This window comes from Hyla sarda, unplaced genomic scaffold (assembly GCF_029499605.1).
Source record: "Hyla sarda isolate aHylSar1 unplaced genomic scaffold, aHylSar1.hap1 scaffold_1085, whole genome shotgun sequence".
Lineage (NCBI taxonomy): Eukaryota > Metazoa > Chordata > Amphibia > Anura > Hylidae > Hyla > Hyla sarda.
In genome coordinates this window covers 97,967-123,313 of record NW_026607705.1, presented here as the reverse complement: position 1 = coordinate 123,313, position 25,347 = coordinate 97,967, and the positions used below count along the sequence as shown (strand labels likewise).

The 25,347-nt window shown below is 53.2% G+C and overlaps 15 non-coding genes and 2 pseudogenes across 15 annotated transcripts; all 17 read left to right on the top strand.

The window, feature by feature from the left end:
• Positions 1-100, top strand: LOC130300496 (U1 spliceosomal RNA; annotated as a pseudogene; the record flags this gene model as incomplete).
• A 750-nt stretch (positions 101-850) lies between these two features.
• On the top strand, positions 851-1,014 carry LOC130300495 (U1 spliceosomal RNA). Its single transcript, XR_008851341.1, has one exon. It is a non-coding gene; the product is annotated as a U1 spliceosomal RNA (small nuclear RNA).
• Positions 1,015-1,764: 750 nt separating this feature from the next.
• LOC130300494 (U1 spliceosomal RNA) lies at positions 1,765-1,928 on the top strand. The gene has a single exon (XR_008851340.1). It is a non-coding gene; the product is annotated as a U1 spliceosomal RNA (small nuclear RNA).
• A 749-nt stretch (positions 1,929-2,677) lies between these two features.
• Positions 2,678-2,841, top strand: LOC130300492 (U1 spliceosomal RNA). Its single transcript, XR_008851339.1, has one exon. It is a non-coding gene; the product is annotated as a U1 spliceosomal RNA (small nuclear RNA).
• Positions 2,842-3,593: 752 nt separating this feature from the next.
• LOC130300491 (U1 spliceosomal RNA) lies at positions 3,594-3,757 on the top strand. Its single transcript, XR_008851338.1, has one exon. It is a non-coding gene; the product is annotated as a U1 spliceosomal RNA (small nuclear RNA).
• A 746-nt stretch (positions 3,758-4,503) lies between these two features.
• LOC130300490 (U1 spliceosomal RNA) lies at positions 4,504-4,667 on the top strand. The gene has a single exon (XR_008851337.1). It is a non-coding gene; the product is annotated as a U1 spliceosomal RNA (small nuclear RNA).
• A 750-nt stretch (positions 4,668-5,417) lies between these two features.
• On the top strand, positions 5,418-5,581 carry LOC130300489 (U1 spliceosomal RNA). Its single transcript, XR_008851336.1, has one exon. It is a non-coding gene; the product is annotated as a U1 spliceosomal RNA (small nuclear RNA).
• Positions 5,582-6,330: 749 nt separating this feature from the next.
• On the top strand, positions 6,331-6,494 carry LOC130300488 (U1 spliceosomal RNA). The gene has a single exon (XR_008851335.1). It is a non-coding gene; the product is annotated as a U1 spliceosomal RNA (small nuclear RNA).
• Positions 6,495-7,243: 749 nt separating this feature from the next.
• Positions 7,244-7,407, top strand: LOC130300484 (U1 spliceosomal RNA). Its single transcript, XR_008851334.1, has one exon. It is a non-coding gene; the product is annotated as a U1 spliceosomal RNA (small nuclear RNA).
• A 740-nt stretch (positions 7,408-8,147) lies between these two features.
• On the top strand, positions 8,148-8,311 carry LOC130300532 (U1 spliceosomal RNA). Its single transcript, XR_008851376.1, has one exon. It is a non-coding gene; the product is annotated as a U1 spliceosomal RNA (small nuclear RNA).
• A 745-nt stretch (positions 8,312-9,056) lies between these two features.
• LOC130300521 (U1 spliceosomal RNA) lies at positions 9,057-9,220 on the top strand. The gene has a single exon (XR_008851365.1). It is a non-coding gene; the product is annotated as a U1 spliceosomal RNA (small nuclear RNA).
• Positions 9,221-9,968: 748 nt separating this feature from the next.
• LOC130300509 (U1 spliceosomal RNA) lies at positions 9,969-10,132 on the top strand. The gene has a single exon (XR_008851354.1). It is a non-coding gene; the product is annotated as a U1 spliceosomal RNA (small nuclear RNA).
• A 743-nt stretch (positions 10,133-10,875) lies between these two features.
• LOC130300498 (U1 spliceosomal RNA) lies at positions 10,876-11,039 on the top strand. The gene has a single exon (XR_008851343.1). It is a non-coding gene; the product is annotated as a U1 spliceosomal RNA (small nuclear RNA).
• A 744-nt stretch (positions 11,040-11,783) lies between these two features.
• LOC130300478 (U1 spliceosomal RNA) lies at positions 11,784-11,947 on the top strand. Its single transcript, XR_008851330.1, has one exon. It is a non-coding gene; the product is annotated as a U1 spliceosomal RNA (small nuclear RNA).
• Positions 11,948-18,573: 6,626 nt separating this feature from the next.
• On the top strand, positions 18,574-18,747 carry LOC130300481 (U2 spliceosomal RNA; annotated as a pseudogene).
• Positions 18,748-20,847: 2,100 nt separating this feature from the next.
• LOC130300534 (U2 spliceosomal RNA) lies at positions 20,848-21,039 on the top strand. Its single transcript, XR_008851378.1, has one exon. It is a non-coding gene; the product is annotated as a U2 spliceosomal RNA (small nuclear RNA).
• Positions 21,040-23,150: 2,111 nt separating this feature from the next.
• On the top strand, positions 23,151-23,341 carry LOC130300528 (U2 spliceosomal RNA). The gene has a single exon (XR_008851372.1). It is a non-coding gene; the product is annotated as a U2 spliceosomal RNA (small nuclear RNA).
• Positions 23,342-25,347: the final 2,006 nt, after the last annotated feature.

Genomic DNA, 25,347 nt, shown 5'->3' with positions numbered 1-25,347 from the left:
ATTGCACTCCGGGTGTGCTGACCCCTGCGATTTCCCCAAATGCGGGAAACTCGACTGCATAATTTGTGGTAGTGGGGGACTGCGTTCGCGCTTTCCCCTGATTTCCTCTGGTCAAAAATAGTGCTCGTCTGTTGTGCCCTGGGTGGCTGCAGAAGTGGTGCGCCTGCTCCATCTTCTTCTCCTCCTCCACATTTTATCAGTCGAGTTTTCCTGCTGTGTTTGGGTGATCTTCAGGGCTGAGCACACCGTGGGGTGCGATGGTTGAGCCTCCGTGCGAGAATCGAGTGTGTGCGGGTGCTTTGCTTTCATTCATCCATGGGCCTGCGTCTCCCCCTTGTGGTCAATCTGCAGTGCCATCCATCCCGGCCGGTCCATTTATTTTCTTGAAGTTGTGTTGTGTTGTGTTGTGTTGTGTTGTGTTGTGTTGTGTGTGTGTGTGTGTGTGTGTGTGTGTGTGTGTGTGTGTGTATGCCTTTCAGCTTGACTTCCTAACCTCCTTTCCTCCGTATGCAGCCCTGAGCCTTCCTCCTTGTAGGCGTGGCAATGTTGAGACTGTGAGCGAGCGGCTGCACCGCACCGCCCATCCATGCAAATATCCAGTTTTGTGTCTGTCTGTGGCGTCTTTGCAGTGTTGTGATGCACGCCGCAAAGTGAATCCGGACCCTTGGGACGCCTTAGTCGCGGGGGGTGGGTCAGGGTCTCCACCCTTCTCCACTTGTATCTGTATGTTCTGCAACTGTACTGGCCCCCCTCCCCCAAACCAAAACCATGAGGGAAAGGAGCCGAAATCGCACCAATGGAGGTGGTCTGCGTCCGAGGGGCGCCTCTCCGGCTAGGCGCCGAACAACTCATACTTACCTGGCAGGGGAGATACCATGATCACTAAGGTGGTTCTCCCAGGGTGAGGCTCATCCATTGCACTCCGGGTGTGCTGACCCCTGCGATTTCCCCAAATGCGGGAAACTCGACTGCATAATTTGTGGTAGTGGGGGACTGCGTTCGCGCTTTCCCCTGATTTCCTCTGGTCAAAAATAGTGCTCGTCTGTTGTGCCCTGGGTGGCTGCAGAAGTGGTGCGCCTGCTCCATCTTCTTCTCCTCCTCCACATTTTATCAGTCGAGTTTTCCTGCTGTGTTTGGGTGATCTTCAGGGCTGAGCACACCGTGGGGTGCGATGGTTGAGCCTCCGTGCGAGAATCGAGTGTGTGCGGGTGCTTTGCTTTCATTCATCCATGGGCCTGCGTCTCCCCCTTGTGGTCAATCTGCAGTGCCATCCATCCCGGCCGGTCCATTTATTTTCTTGAAGTTGTGTTGTGTTGTGTTGTGTTGTGTTGTGTTGTGTTGTGTGTGTGTGTGTGTGTGTGTGTGTGTGTGTGTGTGTGTGTATGCCTTTCAGCTTGACTTCCTAACCTCCTTTCCTCCGTATGCAGCCCTGAGCCTTCCTCCTTGTAGGCGTGGCAATGTTGAGACTGTGAGCGAGCGGCTGCACCGCACCGCCCATCCATGCAAATATCCAGTTTTGTGTCTGTCTGTGGCGTCTTTGCAGTGTTGTGATGCACGCCGCAAAGTGAATCCGGACCCTTGGGACGCCTTAGTCGCGGGGGGTGGGTCAGGGTCTCCACCCTTCTCCACTTGTATCTGTATGTTCTGCAACTGTACTGGCCCCCCTCCCCCAAACCAAAACCATGAGGGAAAGGAGCCGAAATCGCACCAATGGAGGTGGTCTGCGTCCGAGGGGCGCCTCTCCGGCTAGGCGCCGAACAACTCATACTTACCTGGCAGGGGAGATACCATGATCACTAAGGTGGTTCTCCCAGGGTGAGGCTCATCCATTGCACTCCGGGTGTGCTGACCCCTGCGATTTCCCCAAATGCGGGAAACTCGACTGCATAATTTGTGGTAGTGGGGGACTGCGTTCGCGCTTTCCCCTGATTTCCTCTGGTCAAAAATAGTGCTCGTCTGTTGTGCCCTGGGTGGCTGCAGAAGTGGTGCGCCTGCTCCATCTTCTTCTCCTCCTCCACATTTTATCAGTCGAGTTTTCCTGCTGTGTTTGGGTGATCTTCAGGGCTGAGCACACCGTGGGGTGCGATGGTTGAGCCTCCGTGCGAGAATCGAGTGTGTGCGGGTGCTTTGCTTTCATTCATCCATGGGCCTGCGTCTCCCCCTTGTGGTCAATCTGCAGTGCCATCCATCCCGGCCGGTCCATTTATTTTCTTGAAGTTGTGTTGTGTTGTGTTGTGTTGTGTTGTGTTGTGTGTGTGTGTGTGTGTGTGTGTGTGTGTGTGTGTGTGTGTGTGTATGCCTTTCAGCTTGACTTCCTAACCTCCTTTCCTCCGTATGCAGCCCTGAGCCTTCCTCCTTGTAGGCGTGGCAATGTTGAGACTGTGAGCGAGCGGCTGCACCGCACCGCCCATCCATGCAAATATCCAGTTTTGTGTCTGTCTGTGGCGTCTTTGCAGTGTTGTGATGCACGCCGCAAAGTGAATCCGGACCCTTGGGACGCCTTAGTCGCGGGGGGTGGGTCAGGGTCTCCACCCTTCTCCACTTGTATCTGTATGTTCTGCAACTGTACTGGCCCCCCTCCCCCAAACCAAAACCATGAGGGAAAGGAGCCGAAATCGCACCAATGGAGGTGGTCTGCGTCCGAGGGGCGCCTCTCCGGCTAGGCGCCGAACAACTCATACTTACCTGGCAGGGGAGATACCATGATCACTAAGGTGGTTCTCCCAGGGTGAGGCTCATCCATTGCACTCCGGGTGTGCTGACCCCTGCGATTTCCCCAAATGCGGGAAACTCGACTGCATAATTTGTGGTAGTGGGGGACTGCGTTCGCGCTTTCCCCTGATTTCCTCTGGTCAAAAATAGTGCTCGTCTGTTGTGCCCTGGGTGGCTGCAGAAGTGGTGCGCCTGCTCCATCTTCTTCTCCTCCTCCACATTTTATCAGTCGAGTTTTCCTGCTGTGTTTGGGTGATCTTCAGGGCTGAGCACACCGTGGGGTGCGATGGTTGAGCCTCCGTGCGAGAATCGAGTGTGTGCGGGTGCTTTGCTTTCATTCATCCATGGGCCTGCGTCTCCCCCTTGTGGTCAATCTGCAGTGCCATCCATCCCGGCCGGTCCATTTATTTTCTTGAAGTTGTGTTGTGTTGTGTTGTGTTGTGTTGTGTTGTGTGTGTGTGTGTGTGTGTGTGTGTGTGTGTGTGTGTGTGTGTGTGTGTATGCCTTTCAGCTTGACTTCCTAACCTCCTTTCCTCCGTATGCAGCCCTGAGCCTTCCTCCTTGTAGGCGTGGCAATGTTGAGACTGTGAGCGAGCGGCTGCACCGCACCGCCCATCCATGCAAATATCCAGTTTTGTGTCTGTCTGTGGCGTCTTTGCAGTGTTGTGATGCACGCCGCAAAGTGAATCCGGACCCTTGGGACGCCTTAGTCGCGGGGGGTGGGTCAGGGTCTCCACCCTTCTCCACTTGTATCTGTATGTTCTGCAACTGTACTGGCCCCCCTCCCCCAAACCAAAACCATGAGGGAAAGGAGCCGAAATCGCACCAATGGAGGTGGTCTGCGTCCGAGGGGCGCCTCTCGGCTAGGCGCCGAACAACTCATACTTACCTGGCAGGGGAGATACCATGATCACTAAGGTGGTTCTCCCAGGGTGAGGCTCATCCATTGCACTCCGGGTGTGCTGACCCCTGCGATTTCCCCAAATGCGGGAAACTCGACTGCATAATTTGTGGTAGTGGGGGACTGCGTTCGCGCTTTCCCCTGATTTCCTCTGGTCAAAAATAGTGCTCGTCTGTTGTGCCCTGGGTGGCTGCAGAAGTGGTGCGCCTGCTCCATCTTCTTCTCCTCCTCCACATTTTATCAGTCGAGTTTTCCTGCTGTGTTTGGGTGATCTTCAGGGCTGAGCACACCGTGGGGTGCGATGGTTGAGCCTCCGTGCGAGAATCGAGTGTGTGCGGGTGCTTTGCTTTCATTCATCCATGGGCCTGCGTCTCCCCCTTGTGGTCAATCTGCAGTGCCATCCATCCCGGCCGGTCCATTTATTTTCTTGAAGTTGTGTTGTGTTGTGTTGTGTTGTGTTGTGTGTGTGTGTGTGTGTGTGTGTGTGTGTGTGTGTGTGTGTGTGTGTATGCCTTTCAGCTTGACTTCCTAACCTCCTTTCCTCCGTATGCAGCCCTGAGCCTTCCTCCTTGTAGGCGTGGCAATGTTGAGACTGTGAGCGAGCGGCTGCACCGCACCGCCCATCCATGCAAATATCCAGTTTTGTGTCTGTCTGTGGCGTCTTTGCAGTGTTGTGATGCACGCCGCAAAGTGAATCCGGACCCTTGGGACGCCTTAGTCGCGGGGGGTGGGTCAGGGTCTCCACCCTTCTCCACTTGTATCTGTATGTTCTGCAACTGTACTGGCCCCCCTCCCCCAAACCAAAACCATGAGGGAAAGGAGCCGAAATCGCACCAATGGAGGTGGTCTGCGTCCGAGGGGCGCCTCTCCGGCTAGGCGCCGAACAACTCATACTTACCTGGCAGGGGAGATACCATGATCACTAAGGTGGTTCTCCCAGGGTGAGGCTCATCCATTGCACTCCGGGTGTGCTGACCCCTGCGATTTCCCCAAATGCGGGAAACTCGACTGCATAATTTGTGGTAGTGGGGGACTGCGTTCGCGCTTTCCCCTGATTTCCTCTGGTCAAAAATAGTGCTCGTCTGTTGTGCCCTGGGTGGCTGCAGAAGTGGTGCGCCTGCTCCATCTTCTTCTCCTCCTCCACATTTTATCAGTCGAGTTTTCCTGCTGTGTTTGGGTGATCTTCAGGGCTGAGCACACCGTGGGGTGCGATGGTTGAGCCTCCGTGCGAGAATCGAGTGTGTGCGGGTGCTTTGCTTTCATTCATCCATGGGCCTGCGTCTCCCCCTTGTGGTCAATCTGCAGTGCCATCCATCCCGGCCGGTCCATTTATTTTCTTGAAGTTGTGTTGTGTTGTGTTGTGTTGTGTTGTGTTGTGTTGTGTGTGTGTGTGTGTGTGTGTGTGTGTGTGTGTGTGTGTGTATGCCTTTCAGCTTGACTTCCTAACCTCCTTTCCTCCGTATGCAGCCCTGAGCCTTCCTCCTTGTAGGCGTGGCAATGTTGAGACTGTGAGCGAGCGGCTGCACCGCACCGCCCATCCATGCAAATATCCAGTTTTGTGTCTGTCTGTGGCGTCTTTGCAGTGTTGTGATGCACGCCGCAAAGTGAATCCGGACCCTTGGGACGCCTTAGTCGCGGGGGGTGGGTCAGGGTCTCCACCCTTCTCCACTTGTATCTGTATGTTCTGCAACTGTACTGGCCCCCCTCCCCCAAACCAAAACCATGAGGGAAAGGAGCCGAAATCGCACCAATGGAGGTGGTCTGCGTCCGAGGGGCGCCTCTCCGGCTAGGCGCCGAACAACTCATACTTACCTGGCAGGGGAGATACCATGATCACTAAGGTGGTTCTCCCAGGGTGAGGCTCATCCATTGCACTCCGGGTGTGCTGACCCCTGCGATTTCCCCAAATGCGGGAAACTCGACTGCATAATTTGTGGTAGTGGGGGACTGCGTTCGCGCTTTCCCCTGATTTCCTCTGGTCAAAAATAGTGCTCGTCTGTTGTGCCCTGGGTGGCTGCAGAAGTGGTGCGCCTGCTCCATCTTCTTCTCCTCCTCCACATTTTATCAGTCGAGTTTTCCTGCTGTGTTTGGGTGATCTTCAGGGCTGAGCACACCGTGGGGTGCGATGGTTGAGCCTCCGTGCGAGAATCGAGTGTGTGCGGGTGCTTTGCTTTCATTCATCCATGGGCCTGCGTCTCCCCCTTGTGGTCAATCTGCAGTGCCATCCATCCCGGCCGGTCCATTTATTTTCTTGAAGTTGTGTTGTGTTGTGTTGTGTTGTGTTGTGTTGTGTGTGTGTGTGTGTGTGTGTGTGTGTGTGTGTGTGTGTGTGTGTATGCCTTTCAGCTTGACTTCCTAACCTCCTTTCCTCCGTATGCAGCCCTGAGCCTTCCTCCTTGTAGGCGTGGCAATGTTGAGACTGTGAGCGAGCGGCTGCACCGCACCGCCCATCCATGCAAATATCCAGTTTTGTGTCTGTCTGTGGCGTCTTTGCAGTGTTGTGATGCACGCCGCAAAGTGAATCCGGACCCTTGGGACGCCTTAGTCGCGGGGGGTGGGTCAGGGTCTCCACCCTTCTCCACTTGTATCTGTATGTTCTGCAACTGTACTGGCCCCCCTCCCCCAAACCAAAACCATGAGGGAAAGGAGCCGAAATCGCACCAATGGAGGTGGTCTGCGTCCGAGGGGCGCCTCTCCGGCTAGGCGCCGAACAACTCATACTTACCTGGCAGGGGAGATACCATGATCACTAAGGTGGTTCTCCCAGGGTGAGGCTCATCCATTGCACTCCGGGTGTGCTGACCCCTGCGATTTCCCCAAATGCGGGAAACTCGACTGCATAATTTGTGGTAGTGGGGGACTGCGTTCGCGCTTTCCCCTGATTTCCTCTGGTCAAAAATAGTGCTCGTCTGTTGTGCCCTGGGTGGCTGCAGAAGTGGTGCGCCTGCTCCATCTTCTTCTCCTCCTCCACATTTTATCAGTCGAGTTTTCCTGCTGTGTTTGGGTGATCTTCAGGGCTGAGCACACCGTGGGGTGCGATGGTTGAGCCTCCGTGCGAGAATCGAGTGTGTGCGGGTGCTTTGCTTTCATTCATCCATGGGCCTGCGTCTCCCCCTTGTGGTCAATCTGCAGTGCCATCCATCCCGGCCGGTCCATTTATTTTCTTGAAGTTGTGTTGTGTTGTGTTGTGTTGTGTTGTGTTGTGTGTGTGTGTGTGTGTGTGTGTGTGTGTGTGTGTGTGTGTGTGTATGCCTTTCAGCTTGACTTCCTAACCTCCTTTCCTCCGTATGCAGCCCTGAGCCTTCCTCCTTGTAGGCGTGGCAATGTTGAGACTGTGAGCGAGCGGCTGCACCGCACCGCCCATCCATGCAAATATCCAGTTTTGTGTCTGTCTGTGGCGTCTTTGCAGTGTTGTGATGCACGCCGCAAAGTGAATCCGGACCCTTGGGACGCCTTAGTCGCGGGGGGTGGGTCAGGGTCTCCACCCTTCTCCACTTGTATCTGTATGTTCTGCAACTGTACTGGCCCCCCTCCCCCAAACCAAAACCATGAGGGAAAGGAGCCGAAATCGCACCAATGGAGGTGGTCTGCGTCCGAGGGGCGCCTCTCCGGCTAGGCGCCGAACAACTCATACTTACCTGGCAGGGGAGATACCATGATCACTAAGGTGGTTCTCCCAGGGTGAGGCTCATCCATTGCACTCCGGGTGTGCTGACCCCTGCGATTTCCCCAAATGCGGGAAACTCGACTGCATAATTTGTGGTAGTGGGGGACTGCGTTCGCGCTTTCCCCTGATTTCCTCTGGTCAAAAATAGTGCTCGTCTGTTGTGCCCTGGGTGGCTGCAGAAGTGGTGCGCCTGCTCCATCTTCTTCTCCTCCTCCACATTTTATCAGTCGAGTTTTCCTGCTGTGTTTGGGTGATCTTCAGGGCTGAGCACACCGTGGGGTGCGATGGTTGAGCCTCCGTGCGAGAATCGAGTGTGTGCGGGTGCTTTGCTTTCATTCATCCATGGGCCTGCGTCTCCCCCTTGTGGTCAATCTGCAGTGCCATCCATCCCGGCCGGTCCATTTATTTTCTTGAAGTTGTGTTGTGTTGTGTTGTGTTGTGTTGTGTGTGTGTGTGTGTGTGTGTGTGTGTGTGTGTGTGTGTGTATGCCTTTCAGCTTGACTTCCTAACCTCCTTTCCTCCGTATGCAGCCCTGAGCCTTCCTCCTTGTAGGCGTGGCAATGTTGAGACTGTGAGCGAGCGGCTGCACCGCACCGCCCATCCATGCAAATATCCAGTTTTGTGTCTGTCTGTGGCGTCTTTGCAGTGTTGTGATGCACGCCGCAAAGTGAATCCGGACCCTTGGGACGCCTTAGTCGCGGGGGGTGGGTCAGGGTCTCCACCCTTCTCCACTTGTATCTGTATGTTCTGCAACTGTACTGGCCCCCCTCCCCCAAACCAAAACCATGAGGGAAAGGAGCCGAAATCGCACCAATGGAGGTGGTCTGCGTCCGAGGGGCGCCTCTCCGGCTAGGCGCCGAACAACTCATACTTACCTGGCAGGGGAGATACCATGATCACTAAGGTGGTTCTCCCAGGGTGAGGCTCATCCATTGCACTCCGGGTGTGCTGACCCCTGCGATTTCCCCAAATGCGGGAAACTCGACTGCATAATTTGTGGTAGTGGGGGACTGCGTTCGCGCTTTCCCCTGATTTCCTCTGGTCAAAAATAGTGCTCGTCTGTTGTGCCCTGGGTGGCTGCAGAAGTGGTGCGCCTGCTCCATCTTCTTCTCCTCCTCCACATTTTATCAGTCGAGTTTTCCTGCTGTGTTTGGGTGATCTTCAGGGCTGAGCACACCGTGGGGTGCGATGGTTGAGCCTCCGTGCGAGAATCGAGTGTGTGCGGGTGCTTTGCTTTCATTCATCCATGGGCCTGCGTCTCCCCCTTGTGGTCAATCTGCAGTGCCATCCATCCCGGCCGGTCCATTTATTTTCTTGAAGTTGTGTTGTGTTGTGTTGTGTTGTGTGTGTGTGTGTGTGTGTGTGTGTGTGTGTGTGTGTGTGTGTGTGTGTGTATGCCTTTCAGCTTGACTTCCTAACCTCCTTTCCTCCGTATGCAGCCCTGAGCCTTCCTCCTTGTAGGCGTGGCAATGTTGAGACTGTGAGCGAGCGGCTGCACCGCACCGCCCATCCATGCAAATATCCAGTTTTGTGTCTGTCTGTGGCGTCTTTGCAGTGTTGTGATGCACGCCGCAAAGTGAATCCGGACCCTTGGGACGCCTTAGTCGCGGGGGGTGGGTCAGGGTCTCCACCCTTCTCCACTTGTATCTGTATGTTCTGCAACTGTACTGGCCCCCCTCCCCCAAACCAAAACCATGAGGGAAAGGAGCCGAAATCGCACCAATGGAGGTGGTCTGCGTCCGAGGGGCGCCTCTCCGGCTAGGCGCCGAACAACTCATACTTACCTGGCAGGGGAGATACCATGATCACTAAGGTGGTTCTCCCAGGGTGAGGCTCATCCATTGCACTCCGGGTGTGCTGACCCCTGCGATTTCCCCAAATGCGGGAAACTCGACTGCATAATTTGTGGTAGTGGGGGACTGCGTTCGCGCTTTCCCCTGATTTCCTCTGGTCAAAAATAGTGCTCGTCTGTTGTGCCCTGGGTGGCTGCAGAAGTGGTGCGCCTGCTCCATCTTCTTCTCCTCCTCCACATTTTATCAGTCGAGTTTTCCTGCTGTGTTTGGGTGATCTTCAGGGCTGAGCACACCGTGGGGTGCGATGGTTGAGCCTCCGTGCGAGAATCGAGTGTGTGCGGGTGCTTTGCTTTCATTCATCCATGGGCCTGCGTCTCCCCCTTGTGGTCAATCTGCAGTGCCATCCATCCCGGCCGGTCCATTTATTTTCTTGAAGTTGTGTTGTGTTGTGTTGTGTTGTGTTGTGTGTGTGTGTGTGTGTGTGTGTGTGTGTGTGTGTGTGTGTGTGTGTGTATGCCTTTCAGCTTGACTTCCTAACCTCCTTTCCTCCGTATGCAGCCCTGAGCCTTCCTCCTTGTAGGCGTGGCAATGTTGAGACTGTGAGCGAGCGGCTGCACCGCACCGCCCATCCATGCAAATATCCAGTTTTGTGTCTGTCTGTGGCGTCTTTGCAGTGTTGTGATGCACGCCGCAAAGTGAATCCGGACCCTTGGGACGCCTTAGTCGCGGGGGGTGGGTCAGGGTCTCCACCCTTCTCCACTTGTATCTGTATGTTCTGCAACTGTACTGGCCCCCCTCCCCCAAACCAAAACCATGAGGGAAAGGAGCCGAAATCGCACCAATGGAGGTGGTCTGCGTCCGAGGGGCGCCTCTCCGGCTAGGCGCCGAACAACTCATACTTACCTGGCAGGGGAGATACCATGATCACTAAGGTGGTTCTCCCAGGGTGAGGCTCATCCATTGCACTCCGGGTGTGCTGACCCCTGCGATTTCCCCAAATGCGGGAAACTCGACTGCATAATTTGTGGTAGTGGGGGACTGCGTTCGCGCTTTCCCCTGATTTCCTCTGGTCAAAAATAGTGCTCGTCTGTTGTGCCCTGGGTGGCTGCAGAAGTGGTGCGCCTGCTCCATCTTCTTCTCCTCCTCCACATTTTATCAGTCGAGTTTTCCTGCTGTGTTTGGGTGATCTTCAGGGCTGAGCACACCGTGGGGTGCGATGGTTGAGCCTCCGTGCGAGAATCGAGTGTGTGCGGGTGCTTTGCTTTCATTCATCCATGGGCCTGCGTCTCCCCCTTGTGGTCAATCTGCAGTGCCATCCATCCCGGCCGGTCCATTTATTTTCTTGAAGTTGTGTTGTGTTGTGTTGTGTTGTGTGTGTGTGTGTGTGTGTGTGTGTGTGTGTGTGTGTGTGTGTGTGTGTATGCCTTTCAGCTTGACTTCCTAACCTCCTTTCCTCCGTATGCAGCCCTGAGCCTTCCTCCTTGTAGGCGTGGCAATGTTGAGACTGTGAGCGAGCGGCTGCACCGCACCGCCCATCCATGCAAATATCCAGTTTTGTGTCTGTCTGTGGCGTCTTTGCAGTGTTGTGATGCACGCCGCAAAGTGAATCCGGACCCTTGGGACGCCTTAGTCGCGGGGGGTGGGTCAGGGTCTCCACCCTTCTCCACTTGTATCTGTATGTTCTGCAACTGTACTGGCCCCCCTCCCCCAAACCAAAACCATGAGGGAAAGGAGCCGAAATCGCACCAATGGAGGTGGTCTGCGTCCGAGGGGCGCCTCTCCGGCTAGGCGCCGAACAACTCATACTTACCTGGCAGGGGAGATACCATGATCACTAAGGTGGTTCTCCCAGGGTGAGGCTCATCCATTGCACTCCGGGTGTGCTGACCCCTGCGATTTCCCCAAATGCGGGAAACTCGACTGCATAATTTGTGGTAGTGGGGGACTGCGTTCGCGCTTTCCCCTGATTTCCTCTGGTCAAAAATAGTGCTCGTCTGTTGTGCCCTGGGTGGCTGCAGAAGTGGTGCGCCTGCTCCATCTTCTTCTCCTCCTCCACATTTTATCAGTCGAGTTTTCCTGCTGTGTTTGGGTGATCTTCAGGGCTGAGCACACCGTGGGGTGCGATGGTTGAGCCTCCGTGCGAGAATCGAGTGTGTGCGGGTGCTTTGCTTTCATTCATCCATGGGCCTGCGTCTCCCCCTTGTGGTCAATCTGCAGTGCCATCCATCCCGGCCGGTCCATTTATTTTCTTGAAGTTGTGTTGTGTTGTGTTGTGTTGTGTTGTGTGTGTGTGTGTGTGTGTGTGTGTGTGTGTGTGTGTGTGTGTGTATGCCTTTCAGCTTGACTTCCTAACCTCCTTTCCTCCGTATGCAGCCCTGAGCCTTCCTCCTTGTAGGCGTGGCAATGTTGAGACTGTGAGCGAGCGGCTGCACCGCACCGCCCATCCATGCAAATATCCAGTTTTGTGTCTGTCTGTGGCGTCTTTGCAGTGTTGTGATGCACGCCGCAAAGTGAATCCGGACCCTTGGGACGCCTTAGTCGCGGGGGGTGGGTCAGGGTCTCCACCCTTCTCCACTTGTATCTGTATGTTCTGCAACTGTACTGGCCCCCCTCCCCCAAACCAAAACCATGAGGGAAAGGAGCCGAAATCGCACCAATGGAGGTGGTCTGCGTCCGAGGGGCGCCTCTCCGGCTAGGCGCCGAACAACTCATACTTACCTGGCAGGGGAGATACCATGATCACTAAGGTGGTTCTCCCAGGGTGAGGCTCATCCATTGCACTCCGGGTGTGCTGACCCCTGCGATTTCCCCAAATGCGGGAAACTCGACTGCATAATTTGTGGTAGTGGGGGACTGCGTTCGCGCTTTCCCCTGATTTCCTCTGGTCAAAAATAGTGCTCGTCTGTTGTGCCCTGGGTGGCTGCAGAAGTGGTGCGCCTGCTCCATCTTCTTCTCCTCCTCCACATTTTATCAGTCGAGTTTTCCTGCTGTGTTTGGGTGATCTTCAGGGCTGAGCACACCGTGGGGTGCGATGGTTGAGCCTCCGTGCGAGAATCGAGTGTGTGCGGGTGCTTTGCTTTCATTCATCCATGGGCCTGCGTCTCCCCCTTGTGGTCAATCTGCAGTGCCATCCATCCCGGCCGGTCCATTTATTTTCTTGAAGTTGTGTTGTGTTGTGTTGTGTTGTGTTGTGTGTGTGTGTGTGTGTGTGTGTGTGTGTGTGTGTGTGTGTGTGTGTGTATGCCTTTCAGCTTGACTTCCTAACCTCCTTTCCTCCGTATGCAGCCCTGAGCCTTCCTCCTTGTAGGCGTGGCAATGTTGAGACTGTGAGCGAGCGGCTGCACCGCACCGCCCATCCATGCAAATATCCAGTTTTGTGTCTGTCTGTGGCGTCTTTGCAGTGTTGTGATGCACGCCGCAAAGTGAATCCGGACCCTTGGGACGCCTTAGTCGCGGGGGGTGGGTCAGGGTCTCCACCCTTCTCCACTTGTATCTGTATGTTCTGCAACTGTACTGGCCCCCCTCCCCCAAACCAAAACCATGAGGGAAAGGAGCCGAAATCGCACCAATGGAGGTGGTCTGCGTCCGAGGGGCGCCTCTCCGGCTAGGCGCCGAACAACTCATACTTACCTGGCAGGGGAGATACCATGATCGCTACGGTCTGAAGAACTCCAAGCATTGTGGTAGAGATTTTGCGTAGTACGATTGCAGTACTTTTCGTTCTTATTAGAACCGCATTTCTCTAGAGCATACCACCTGAAGATCGTCTCCTGCCTGCCTCGGAACATCTGAAGAAGGAGAAGATCTTGAAGACTGCAGCTCCGGAAGAAGCCGACGAAGAACCTGGAAGAAGGGAATCGGCGGTGAATTCCGGAACAGCGGCGAAGAGGAAGGCGGCGCAGAATCTTTTCGAAGAAACTCGCTGCCTCTGGAGAAGGATTTGCATAGCTCCTCCCACCGGGACCGGATCTGCATAGCTCCTCCCACCCGGGAAAGAAGACTTTGCGAAGCCTTTCTCCACAAGCAAGCAAGGAAGCGGAAAAGAGCCTGCTGGAAGAAGCCATGGCCTCAACCAGCAAGTCCACCCAGGAGGCTGCAGGGCAAGGCCTGGAGGTCCAGCCCCAACCACAGCAAGCTTCAACCTCCACCACGGCAAGGCAGAAGGGCGGCAGAATTCCTAACCTGGAAGCTCCAACCCTGGAGCCCTGGATGAGGCAGACTGTTGCCTTGAAGCTCAAGCCCGTGGACGGAAGGGTGCCGGACATGTCCCACGACGTGTTCTGCAAGAAGATGCTGGCGGATCAAGGCTTCCCCACGGCTGACACCCTGGGAATAGCAACCTTCTTTTCGGGAATCTTCTACATCACCTTTGCCACCATTGGGACCTGTAGAAGATACTGGGAGGTGGTGAAAGCGGCGAGTCCCGAATCCCCTTTCTCTCGCTTTGTGGGCAACTGCCTTATTCAAAGAGAGGAGAGGCGGGTGACGGTCTCAATGCGGAACCCACACACCCCAGGCACGGACATCTCGACCTTCCTGAAGCGCTTCTGCACCGTGGTGAGAGAGCCCACCCGCATCCTGAACTCACTCGGATACTGGACCTGCAAGTGGTCTGTGGTCGTCAGACTCAACAAGAACCCTGCTTCTCCAGACGGACTACAGCACCTGCCAACGACATTTTCCTTGGGCAACTCCACAGGACTTATCTTCTACCCGGACATGCCGCAGACCTGCAGGAGATGTGGCAAGATGGGCCACGAGGGCAAGGACTGTACGGAGGATGCCTGCAGGTATTGCCGTGTGACAGGTCACACGACCAAGGACTGCCCCAAGAGCAAGACCTGCAACCTCTGCGGACTGGCAGCCCACAGCTACAAGGACTGCCCCCAGAGGGAGAGAACATGGGCATCTGTGGCAGCGAGAGCACCGAAGCCAGCCCCAGCTCCGGAGCCAACACCACGGATGGCCAAGCCGACCAAGGAGGGTAAGAAGGCGAAAGCCACCACCCCTGCCCCGTCCCGCCCCTCCCCTGCCCCTCCCGCCCCATCCCCTGCCCCTCCCGCCCCATCTCCTGCCCCATCCCGCCCCACCCCTGCCCCATCCCGTCCCACCCCTGCCCCATCCCGTCCCACCCCTGCCCCTCCTGCCCCATCCCGTCCCACCCCTGCCCCTCCTGCCCCATCCCGTCCCACCCCCGCCCCTCCTGCCCCATCCCGCCCCACCCCTGCCCCCCGTACCCCACCCCGGCCCACCCCTGCCCCGTCCTCCCCTGCCCGGCCCACCCCTGCCCCGTCCTCCCCTGCCCGGCCCACCCCTGCCCCGTCCTCCCCTGCCCGGGCACTCTCTCCTGCCCCCCGCCCCACCCAGCCTCCTTTCTCTCCTGGCCCAGCAGCACCTAACCCCCCTCCAGCTGCTGGTGCCCGCCCTTCGGAGGACTTTCCTGTGCTTCCTCCCCCAGGTACCATACAGAGGAAGAGGAAAGGAAGGGACAACGTATCAGAAGAGTCCCACAAAAGAAAGATAATCGAGACCTGCGAAACCCCTCAAGCTTCAGATGAGGAGGAGGAGATGGAGCAGGTCTGCGAGAGCCCTGAGGCTTCAGAAGGAGAGGAGGTGATGGAGCAGGCCCAAGTGGAGCAGGTCCAAGCAGAGCCAGTCCAAGCTCAATCTATGGAGGAGCTGCTGCAGGACCCAGAGGTTAAGAAAATCCTGGACACTCCGTCCAACACGGTCTACGACGAGTTCTTGGAAGGGCGCTACGAGAAGCCACACGAGCCGACAGGCGCCAGAGAAGAGGACCCGTCCGACCAGACTGGTAACTAGTATCAGAACTAACCTCTCTTTTTTTTATTCCCATGGCTGATCTCAACATCTTCTGCATTAATGTGAGGAGTATTAGAGCTTGGTTTAGATTCCAGACTGTTCTTACGTTCTTAGATTCCCAGAGGTGTGATGTTTACATGTTGCAGGAATGTGCTTTGTCTGCTTCTAGGTCTTACAACCATCTGGCCAGGCAGTGGCCTCACGGCCCTTCCTACTGGTCTGGTGGGGGCGACAATAGGTCTGCGGGGGTGGCCATCCTGATCAGGGGAGGTAACTTTGCACTTGATTCCGTCCGGGAGCTCGTCTGTGGCAGACTTCTTGTCGCAGACGGTTCCTGGGCGGGTGAGCCCGTGCGGGGGATGTCCGACTGGAGGTTCTCCAGGCCCTGCGGGCTGAACTCGCCACCACTAGGGCAGTAGTGTTGGGTGGTGACTTCAACTGCCCCATTGAGGTGGACGGGCGCAGTTCTGGCACATCCGCCAACCTGGACGTGACGTCTAAACTGCTGATTGAGATGGTGACGGAGGCATCCTTGCAGGACGTTGTCGGGTCCATCGGGAACGGCTCCGTAAACTATACGTGGAGCCGCCCCGATGGCTCGCTCCGTTCTCGGATAGACTTCATCTTCACTTCGAGAGCAGTCAGAAAGGTGTCGTACTCTATGGTCCCCTGCTTCTTCTCTGACCACAGGGCCATTCGATTCCGGGGGACTCTGGGCCATGGATTCCCACCTGGCCCAGGCTCCTGGAAGTTGAATTGTGCCCTGTTGGAGCAGAGGGAGGTCATGGAGGAACTTAGGGATGCGTACCTTGTATGGCGAAATGACAAATGTCTGTTCAAGTGCATCAGCGATTGGTGGGAATATGTTAAAGTCGAATTCCGTTGTTTCTTTCAGGCAAAAGGCAGACAACAGGCGTGTGCGAAGAAGTGGGACTTGAGGAAACTGCAGCGCGAGCTGCGGTCCCTGCAGGACCTGCTCCAGTGTGGCTGGGACGTCAGGGAGGAGCTGGAGGAGACCAAAAAGAGCTTGAAAAGGCACTTTGAGGAGGAATCCAAGCGAATCGTCTTTCGTTCCAAGGTGGAGAACCTGGAGAAGGGTGAGAAATGTAACTCTTTCTTTTTCAGGAAGCTCCATGCCGGCCACACGCCCCTGACTGAGCTACGAGATGAGACCGGACACATGAGGAGCGGCAAGGAGGAAGTGATGGGGGTCGTCCACGACTTCTACAGCAACCTCTACGCCCCCAAGTCATCCGACCCCGAAGCCGCCGAGAGGTTCCTGTCAGGTGTCACTAACGTTGTTGATCCCGCAGGTGCGGCGGCTATGGACGATCCCTTGACGGTGGGGGAGCTGCTCTCTGCCGCTAGATCCTTTAAGCCCGGCAGGACCCCGGGCAGTGACGGTCTCCCGGCCGAGCTCTACGTAGCGCTGGGTGACCTGATCTGTCCGGACCTGTTGGAGGTGTACGAGGAGATGGTGGTGGGGGGCAGAATGCCTCCGTCGTTGAGGGAAGGGATGATCACGATCTTGTATAAGCGGAAGGGGGAGAGATGTGACCTGAAAAACTGGCGTCCCATCTCTCTCCTGAACGTGGACTACAAGATCCTCGCCAAGGTGCTGGCCAACAGGCTGAAACCTGTCATGGGGCAGATCGTCCATCCGGACCAGACCTGCAGCATTCCTGGCCGCAGGATTGCCGACAGCCTTGCCCTTGTGAGAGACACGGTCCATTACATCCAGGACCGCGGGGGCCGCGCCGCCCTGGTCAGCTTAGATCAGGAGAAGGCGTTCGACCGTGTCTCCCACGCATTCATGGACAGGGTTTTGCGCAGGCTGGGTCTGGGGAAGATGTTTTGCTCTTTTGTTAACGTAATGTATTTTGACATTTACAGCACGGTGTTGGTGAACGGCTGGAAGACTGACCCCTTTTCCATTCTTTCAGGGGTTAGACAAGGCTGCCCTCTTTCACCTCTCCTTTTTGTTTGTGTTATAGAGCTCTTCGCTGAGACTATCCGGCAGAATGGAGAGATCAGAGGGATCACCGCACCAGGACCAGATCGCCACGAGGTCAAGTGCTCGCTCTACATGGACGACGTGACCGTCTTCTGCGCTGACCAGCGTTCGGTGACTGCACTCGTCCAGACCTGCGAGGACTTCGGCAGAGCTTCGGGGGCAAAAGTCAACTGCGGGAAGTCGGAGGCCATGCTCTTCGGGGAGTGGCACCTGGCTTCTTCCGCCCCCTTCCCCTTTACTATTAAGCCGGACTTCATTCAAATTCTTGGAGTCTGGTTCGGGAAGGAAGGAGCGGCCCTTAAGTCTTGGCAAGACCGACTAGGAAGGATAAACTCAAAGATCGGACTGTGGAGCTCCAGAAAGCTCACGATGGAAGGCAAGGCACTTGTCCTGCGGAGTGAAGTTTTGCCTGTGCTCCAATATACCGCACAGGCCTGGCCTCCCCATACCACCGTTTGCAAGGCCATCACCCGGACAGTGTTTGGCTTCGTCTGGGGCAAAATGGACAGAGTCAAGAGGACCGTGATGTACAAGGAACCCCGCAAGGGTGGGAAGGGAATACCCGACATCCCCGCTCTGCTGAGGGCCTCCTTTGCATGTGTCACGGTGCAGCGGACTCTTGTAGAAAAGACTGGCTCAGCGGGCAGGTCCATGTCTCGCTTGCTTCTCATGCCCCTCTGGAGACAGCTGGGCTGGGACAAGTGGGACAGCTCCATCCCTTACAACTGGAACACTCCCTGGTTCTATGGGGATGTTGTCCGGTTTGTGAGGGAGCACCAGCTGGAAGGACTGAAACCAGACCTATGGAAGCCAAAGACAATCCACAAGCTCATCCGAGCTAAGGACTCGACCGAGCTGGTTCCGGGACTCCCCGCAGCCACTGCAGAGACAGTTTGGAACAATGTGGCCTCAAAGCGGCTTACCAATGGACACAAGGACTTGTCGTGGATGGCCGTCATGGGAGGTCTCTCTCTCAGGTCATTCATGCATGCCCGCAACCTGTGCAAGACCCGGTACTGCCCCCGTTGCCCCTACGTGGAGGAAACATCTTTCCACGTGTTTTGGCAGTGCCCCTTTGCACAGGGTCTGTTGGACGCCCTAGAACAGGAACTCAGAGACTCAGTGCCCAGGAGCTGCCTATCGTACCATTCGGTGCTTTACGGCCTGTTCCCTGGGACCCACGACGTGGAGGCCATCCAGGAGGCCTGGCGCCTTATGAACTGTTTTAAGGACGCAGTGTGGCTTGCCAGGAACCGCCTCGTGATCAACAGGGAAAACATGTCCGTCCGGGACTGCCGCAGGTTCATCAAGAACCTGCTTAGAGACTATTCCATCTTGGACAGCTCGGCCGTTGATGAGGAAGAAGAGGAGTGAAGACCCCTCTCCTTCTCCCATGTCTCCCTGAAGATACAGCCCAACAGTTTGGCCCTGTGATCCGCCCCCTCCCTACCCCCACATAGTCGCCCACACCCCTACCCCGATCACAGATTGTATTATTTGGTTTTTGTTTGATCTCTTGTGCCTTTATATTGCAGGATTGAGCTGAATGTTAGAGTAGCATGGTGTGCGATGTATAGCTTAGGGAACCTTTGCTGTGTATTGTACTATCATGCTTTGTGTGACTGTAATTTATTGTACGACTTGTAATGACTGAACGGAAAATAAAGCTCTTTCAATCAAAAAATCTGTTCTTATCAGTTTAATATCTGATACGTCCCCTATCTGGGGACCATATATTAAATGGATTTTTGAGAACGGGGGCCGATTTCGAAGCTTGCTTCCGTCGCCCTATGCATTGACCCGATATGGCAGTATCTTCGGGTACAGTGCACCACCCCCTTACAGGGTTAAAAAGAAAGATTCCTACTTTCATTGCTACCTGCTTGCTGGCTAGCCAGCTAGCCAGCCCTGTGGGCCTTGCTGCTGCTGCAGCCAAAAAACAAAAGGTGGTGCTGCTGCTGCTTCTGCTGCTTCTGCTTCTGCTTGTGTCTGGCCCCTGTTGGAGCGTCCAGGCACAGGACTTCTGCTGCTGCTGACTAAATGGCCTCCTTAATTGGATCATTTGAGTAGCCAGCACACCTGTGCAGGTAGGGCATGACATGATAGGCAGCTGCCTTGATAGCGGGTGGGTGCTGAATGTTCCTAATTGACAAAATAAGATTAATGCTTATGAAGAAATATAAAATCTCATCTCTTCCCCAATATCGCGCCACACCCCTACCCCTTAATTCCCTGGTTGAACTTGATGGACATATGTCTTTTTTCGACCGTACTAACTATGTAACTATGTAACATAACATGGGGGGGGGGGGGTCTCCTGGCTGTTCACACAGGTGTGTCATTGCTGTACATTGACCATGCATTGCTTCTGTGGTATTGCAAAGGCAAAGACAAATGCTTCCAGCCATCCATTGCACTAATGGATTGGTCATCAGCTGGCTGTCTATGTCCCGCATCAATATAGACCAAAGTACAGAGGGTTAGGCTATGCTATTGTGCACCTACCTGATGCATCAGAAGGTGCGAGGCCCTTGCTAAATTCTGTGCACAGACTTTGAGATCTATGCTTTAGACTGTATCTAAACCTGCTCCAACATGGACTGACATTCTGGCCTACTTTCAGCCGATGCGACTTGTCTGTCGCTGAACAGTCGCTTTTTATGTATTCAGCACCTATGTATAATGTTGTAAAAATGCTCTAGAAGCTAAAGTCGCAGAAATGTCACACATATTTGGCCTGCAACTTTCTGTGCGACAAATTCAGACAGGAAAAATCAGTATAAATCCTTAGAAAATTATCCCCCAGTGTCTCCATCTGCTGGCGGTATTGAATAAGCATTGCTGCACTTATGGGGTATGCATTAGACGAAAAAAAAGAAGAAAAAGAAGAATAATACGCCCAGAAAAGAGGCGAAAAGGAGAAAAACGTAAAAAAACGTGAAAAAAAAGTAAGAGGAAGAGAAGGGAAAAAAAGGTGGAAATGGGTTTAAAAGTGATTTCGGCGGAGAAATATATATTTGATATGATATATATATATATATATATATATATATATATACGCGCGCACACACACACACATAGATATAAACGTATTCTCCGTTGAGATATTGCAGCCGCTGCTGTGTCCAGGCCCAGGAGCCTTAGCACTGTGCTGTGATGTCACTCAATACCACTGACATCACTAGGTGTAAACAACATCTCTCCTTTGCTGTGTATGTGACTATGGAGCTGTTTGGTGATGTCGTCTATTACGGCCTTCATAGAAGCAACAGGAGATTGTTGCATCCATCTAGAACCCTCAGAACTACAGTGCTATGATGTCACTCACTTCCACAGGCCTTGCAGAGTGTAAACAACAACAACCCAGCTTTGTTGTGTATGTAACCATAGGGATTTTGTGATGTCACCTAGAACCTTCACAGCAGCGACAGCTTTATGAGGAGCATCAGCACTGCTCTGCCTGAGCAGAACCATCACCGCCATAGGTTGTCAAATAACCCGGATTTAACCCACACAGGTAAGTCCAATGGGGTGCAGGCATGTCCTCTATGCTTACAGCTTCCCGTGGGTGTTGGTTTGATACCGTTTGGGGACAGCCAAGGAGGCATCTGCAGGCAACAAAGGTAGGTGTGTGCTTGTGTGTGTGTTTCCTATGCAGATCCTAAGCCCAGTGTCACATGCAAGTAGGAGGAGTAAGAAGGGTTCCTGGCAAATCCGGGTTATGGATTGCATTTAAAAAGGCCCCGTGGGAGTGCAATGGGCCCCCTGTCTTGCTGCTTAGCAATAATGGTATGGGTTTAGGTTCTGCTGTGTGTACTGGTGGTTGACTGCCCCCCAGCCCAGAGTGTGCATGGAAAATTGTCTGGCAGCCTCCCTGACAGCAAGCAGTGATAGTGCCCATGAAGGGGACCTTGTTGGGCCCGCCCCTTTCACGGTTATCGCTTCTCGGCCTTTTGGCTAAGATCAAGTGTAGTATCTGTTCTTATCAGTTTAATATCTGATACGTCCCCTATCTGGGGACCATATATTAAATGGATTTTTGAGAACGGGGGGCCGATTTCGAAGCTTGCTTCCGTCGCCCTATGCATTGACCCGATATGGCAGTATCTTCGGGTACAGTGCACCACCCCCCTTACAGGGTTAAAAAGAAAGATTCCTACTTTCATTGCTACCTGCTTGCTGGCTAGCCAGCTAGCCAGCCCTGTGGGCCTTGCTGCTGCTGCAGCCAAAAAACAAAAGGTGGTGCTGCTGCTGCTGCTTCTGCTGCTTCTGCTTCTGCTTGTGTCTGGCCCCTGTTGGAGCGTCCAGGCACAGGACTTCTGCTGCTGCTGACTAAATGGCCTCCTTAATTGGATCATTTGAGTAGCCAGCACACCTGTGCAGGTAGGGCAATGACATGATAGGCAGCTGCCTTGATAGCGGGTGTGGGTGCTGAATGTTCCTAATTGACAAAATAAGATTATGCTTATGAAGAAATATAAAATCTCATCCCTTCCCCAATATCGCGCCACACCCCCTACCCCTTAATTCCTGGTTGAACTTGATGGACATATGTCTTTTTTCGACCGTACTAACTATGTAACTATGTAACATAACATGGGGGGGGGGGGGGGGTCTCCTGGCTGTTCACACAGGTGTGTCATTGCTGTACATTGACCATGCATTGCTTCTGTGGTATTGCAAAGGCAAAGACAAATGCTTCCAGCCATCCATTGCACTAATGGATTGGTCATCAGCTGGCTGTCTATGTCCCGCATCAATATAGACCAAAGTACAGAGGGTTAGGCTATGCTATTGTGCACCTACCTGATGCATCAGAAGGTGCGAGGCCCTTGCTAAATTCTGTGCACAGACTTTGAGATCTATGCTTTAGACTGTATCTAAACCTGCTCCACATGGACTGACATTCTGGCCTACTTTCAGCCGATGCGACTTGTCTGGCGCTGAACAGTCGCTTTTTATGTATTCAGCACCTATGTATAATGTTGTAAAAATGCTCTAGAAGCTAAAGTCGCAGAAATGTCACACATATTTGGCCTGCAACTTTCTGTGCGACAAATTCAGACAGGAAAAATCAGTATAAATCCTTAGAAAATTATCCCCCAGTGTCTCCATCTGCTGGCGGTATTGAATAAGCATTGCTGCACTGATGGGGTATGCATTAGACGAAAAAAAAGGAAGAAAAAGAAGAATAATACGCCAGAAAAGAGGCGAAAAGGAGAAAAACGTAAAAAAAACGTGAAAAAAAAGTAAGAGGAAGAGAAGGGAAAAAAAGGTGGAAATGGTTTAAAAGTGATTTCGGCTGAGAAAATATATATATTATATATATATATACTATATATATATATATTATACATATAACGCGCACACACACACATAGATATAAACGTATTCTCCGTTGAGATATTGCAGCCGCTGCTGTGTCCAGGCCCAGGAGCCTTAGCACTGTGCTGTGATGTCACTCAATACCACTGACATCACTAGGTGTAAACAACATCTCTCCTTTGCTGTGTATGTGACTATGGAGCTGTTTGGTGATGTCGTCTATTACGGCCTTCATAGAAGCAACAGGAGATTGTTGCATCCATCTAGAACCCTCAGAACTACAGTGCTATGATGTCACTCACTTCCCACAGGCCTTGCAGAGTGTAAACAACAACAACCCAGCTTTGTTGTGTATGTAACCATAGGGATTTGTGATGTCACCTAGAACCTTCACAGCAGCGACAGCTTTATGAGGAGCATCAGCACTGCTCTGCCTGAGCAGAACCATCACCCGCCATAGGTTGTCAAATAACCCGGATTTAACCCCACACAGGTAAGTCCAATGGGGTGCAGGCATGTCCTCTATGCTTACAGCTTCCCGTGGGTGTTGGTTTGATACCGTTTGGGGACAGCCAAGGAGGCATCTGCAGGCAACAAAGGTAGGTGTGTGCTTGTGTGTGTGTTTCCTATGCAGATCCTAAGCCCAGTGTCACATGCAAGTAGGAGGAGTAAGAAGGGTTCCTGGCAAATCCGGTTTATGGATTGCATTTAAAAAGGCCCCGTGGGAGTGCAATGGGCCCCTGTCTTGCTGCTTAGCAATAATGGTATGGGTTTAGGTTCTGCTGTGTGTACTGGTGGTTGACTGCCCCCCAGCCCAGAGTGTGCATGGAAAATTGTCTGGCAGCCTCCCTGACAGCAAGCAGTGATAGTGCCCATGAAGGGGACCCTTGTTGGGCCCGCCCCCTTCTCACGGTTATCGCTTCTCGGCCTTTTGGCTAAGATCAAGTGTAGTATCTGTTCTTATCAGTTTAATATCTGATACGTCCCCTATCTGGGGACCATATATTAAATGGATTTTTGAGAACGGGGGCCGATTTCGAAGCTTGCTTCCGTCGCCCTATGCATTGACCCGATATGGCAGTATCTTCGGGTACAGTGCACCACCCCTTACAGGGTTAAAAAGAAAGATTCTCCTACTTTCATTGCTACCTGCTTGCTGGCTAGCCAGCTAGCCAGCCCTGTGGGCCTTGCTGCTGCTGCAGCCAAAAAACAAAAGGTGGTGCTGCTGCTGCTTCTGCTGCTTCTGCTTCTGCTTGTGTCTGGCCCCCTGTTGGAGCGTCCAGGCACAGGACTTCTGCTGCTGCTGACTAAATGGCCTCCTTAATTGGGATCATTTGAGTAGCCAGCACACCTGTGCAGGTAGGGCATGACATGATAGGCAGCTGCCTTGATAGCGGGTGGGTGCTGAATGTTCCTAATTGACAAAATAAGATTAATGCTTATGAAGAAATATAAAATCTCATCCCTTCCCCCAATATCGCGCCACACCCCTACCCCTTAATTCCCTGGTTGAACTTGATGGACATATGTCTTTTTTCGACCGTACTAAACTATGTAACTATGTAACATAACATGGGGGGGGGGGGGGGGGGTCTCCTGGCTGTTCACACAGGTGTGTCATTGCTGTACATTGACCATGCATTGCTTCTGTGGTATTGCAAAGGCAAAGACAAATGCTTCCAGCCATCCATTGCACTAATGGATTGGTCATCAGCTGGCTGTCTATGTCCCGCATCTCAATATAGACCAAAGTACAGAGGGTTAGGCTATGCTATTGTGCACCTACCTGATGCATCAGAAGGTGCGAGGCCTTGCTAAATTCTGTGCACAGACTTTGAGATCTATGCTTTAGACTGTATCTAAACCTGCTCCAACATGGACTGACATTCTGGCCTACTTTCAGCCGATGCGACTTGTCTGGCGCTGAACAGTCGCTTTTTATGTATTCAGCACCTATGTATAATGTTGTAAAAATGCTCTAGAAGCTAAAGTCGCAGAAATGTCACACATATTTGGCCTGCAACTTTCTGTGCGACAAATTCAGACAGGAAAAATCAGTATAAATCCTTAGAAAATTATCCCCCAGTGTCTCCATCTGCTGGCGGTATTGAATAAGCATTGCTGCACTGATGGGGTATGCATTAGACGAAAAAAAAGAAGAAAAAGAAGAATAATACGCCCAGAAAAGAGGCGAGAGGCGAAAAGGAGAAAAACGTAAAAAAACGTGAAAAAAAAGTAAGAGGAAGAGAAGGAAAAAAAGGTGGAAATGGGTTTAAAAGTGATTTCGGCGGAGAAATATATATATATATATATATATATATATATATATATACGCGCACACACACACATAGATATAAACGTATTCTCCGTTGAGATATTGCAGCCGCTGCTGTGTCCAGGCCCAGGAGCCTTAGCACTGTGCTGTGATGTCACTCAATACCACTGACATCACTAGGTGTAAACAACATCTCTCCTTTGCTGTGTATGTGACTATGGAGCTGTTGGTGATGTCGTCTATTACGGCCTTCATAGAAGCAACAGGAGATTGTTGCATCCATCTAGAACCCTCAGAACTACAGTGCTATGATGTCACTCACTTCCACAACAACCCAGCTTTGTTGTGTATGTAACCATAGGGATTTGTGATGTCACCTAGAACCTTCACAGCAGCGACAGCTTTATGAGGAGCATCAGCACTGCTCTCGCCTGAGCAGAACCATCACCGCCATAGGTTGTCAAATAACCCGGATTTAACCCACACAGGTAAGTCCAATGGGGTGCAGGCATGTCCTCTATGCTTACAGCTTCCCGTGGGTGTTGGTTTGATACCGTTTGGGGACAGCCAAGGAGGCATCTGCAGGCAACAAAGGTAGGTGTGTGCTTGTGTGTGTGTTTCCTATGCAGATCCTAAGCCCAGTGTCACATGCAAGTAGGAGGAGTAAGAAGGGTTCCTGGCAAATCCGGGTTATGGATTGCATTTAAAAAGGCCCCGTGGGAGTGCAATGGGCCCCTGTCTTGCTGCTTAGCAATAATGGTATGGGTTTAGGTTCTGCTGTGTGTACTGGTGGTTGACTGCCCCCCAGCCCAGAGTGTGCATGGAAAATTGTCTGGC